This window comes from Microtus oregoni, unplaced genomic scaffold, assembly GCF_018167655.1.
Source record: "Microtus oregoni isolate MIOR12 unplaced genomic scaffold, Mior012 000003F_ref0000135, whole genome shotgun sequence".
NCBI classification, from domain to species: Eukaryota; Metazoa; Chordata; class Mammalia; order Rodentia; family Cricetidae; genus Microtus; species Microtus oregoni.
Genome location: NW_024543062.1, coordinates 67627120 through 67629653, shown reverse-complemented (window position 1 = coordinate 67629653; position 2534 = coordinate 67627120).

Genomic DNA, 2534 nt, shown 5'->3' with positions numbered 1-2534 from the left:
AAGCACGGTGATGTGTTTCATTGCTATCCACATATTTATTCATATTTATTATACAAAATATGCAGTTGGTCAGCCCAATGGAAAGATTGTTTCTTAGCTGCTGCCAGGGCCGTTGATTGTCTTTATTCCTTGGGCCAGTTCCCTAAGTGGGTTTATACTTCAACAAGCCATGTCTTAGCCAATGTTCAATCTTGTTTCCCCAAATTAATAAAAGACTTCTCTCCAGTTGAACAGTATAATATATCTGTGGTTTTGCCATCTCATCTCCTTAGATATCCAAGAATTACCAATTGTGCCAAGTTTCAAATCTTAGATGTAATGCTTATGTTTGGTTTCTCAAACTGCAGATCATTGTAAAAAATACTCTAAAATGTTATCGCTTCTACAATAGTCATTTTTAGCAACTAAAGCATTTCTTAAAACAGCAAATAAGAATATAACTGAGTGATCCATTAATCACAATTCTGTGGACATACTTAAAGAAAGAAAATCCATATCTCAAAGGATTAACTATACTCCTAGATCCATTGAAGCATTTATAAGAGTCATGGTATGGAAACATCTGTCAAAATATGGATAAAGAAATTATATTGTGCATATGTGTTTTACATGTGTGTGTGTTGTTTAAACAATAAAAGTCTATGCTGCTATTTTATAAGGCCAAATCAAATCATAGCCTTTTAAGGAGAAATGGAAGCAATAAGAAATCACTATGTTAACTGAAATAAGCTAGCCTCAGAAAGACAACTACTATATGTTTTCTCTTGCTTCAAGGAACATGGTGGGAGTGGTTAACAAGCTACAGATAAAGAGAACTGAATGTTACAAATACAGACATTAGTTTGGAGGAGACGTGCTATAAAGGAGAAGCGAAAAATTAAGCAGAATCTGGATGGGAGTAGAAGATCAAAGGATTTTCTCTTAATAGAGCATTTTATGAAATTATATTCCAATTCATTGAAAAGGGAATTATACAGCCGAGTGAGAGAAAGGACATCATTAGGAGTGTTATTCGCTATTGCTAGTGACTATGAAGGTCTCAGCTGTGGCTGTTTCCCCCACTGGGAGGGATTCTTCTGGTTATACCTGTCTGTAGTCACAAGTCTCTAAGATGCTTGAAGTTGTTGACTCAATCTTGAAATCCCAATCAAACACCTATGACAGCTTGTATATACTTTGGCAGTTCCCTGAATGTTTAGCTGATGGATTCTTCCTGACACACTGAAGGCGCGACTGGTTTCCAGGTAAGAATGGTGTGTCTGCCACTATACAAACATGACAGGATACAAAGAGCCCTAGAAAGCTGCTGAACCACCAAATAGAGGAATACAGTGTGCCTTCAGAAGCCGGTAATTCTAACACAGAAGAGAGCAACAAGAGTTTTCTCTTGCTTTCAGAGCAAATAAATGTAACGACAGAGTAAGTTGACATTTTTAGTTAAATCACAGCACAATAGAGTTCTTAATTTAAAAAAAAAAACCTGAGCATTTTTATGTCTATAACAACGTTAACAATGAATGTAATGATTAAAATACAAAATGCATCTTTTACTCTTTTTGTTTTGTTTGTTTTTGTTTTTTGAGACTGATTTCTCTGTAGCTTTAGAGCCTGTCCTGGAACTAGCTCTTTTAGATCAGGCTGGCCTTGAACTCAAGAGATCCACCTGCCTCTGCCTGCCGCAGGCACCACCACCACCCGGCTTTACTCACATTTTTACCCAACAACAAGAGAAGTGATGCAACATTTTAGTTTGCTGTAGTTTTCTGTCTCTACTAGGTTCTCTTTTCCTTGTGATGGGGTGTTATTTCCATCACATCTGATATAGCTGATGTGTGTTTACAGTTCTCTCACTGTGATAACTTCTGCAGTGAGAAGCAGTGAAGAGTCTGCTCAGTTTCACTCTGCATAAAATGACCCTAACCTTCGGATTTCCCTTCACAGGATACAGAACGTCCATACTGAAGATCTCCTGGGCTCACATTTACTAGGACTCTTTATGGGCACAGATATGCGTGGCACCAGCACTTCCTGGGGTCATCCACAGTGTTTTTCAAGTTGCATTCCCCTAGAAGCTGATTTACCTTCAGGAAAGGTGTTGATGGAGGCTGCATGCTGAATAACTTGAAGGTAATTTTTAGAAGAAATTTCCATGCTCAGATTTTCACAATAATAATAAGGACCAGCCCAGTAGGAACATGTTCCTTGTAGACATTTCTGTGTCCTATGTGTTGTGTGCTGGGCTATGTGGGACATCTTTACATTGAGGTGTGTGGCAAGTGTGTGTGTGTGTTGTGATAATTTGATGGTTTGCATTCTCCACTTGCTTGAAGATGACAAAATGCAAGATGGCCCTAACTTTTTAATTGTGTTCTAGCAGTACCTTTACCATGCAATAATTTGGGAGTCAGTTTATATTCGCAGATCTTGTGTATATCACATCTTACAGGAAATCATCACGTGCATTTTATCATTACTCAGTAATTTATATTCAACAGGAATATTTTCAAAATGTATCTGCTTCAGTAAAGCCCAAT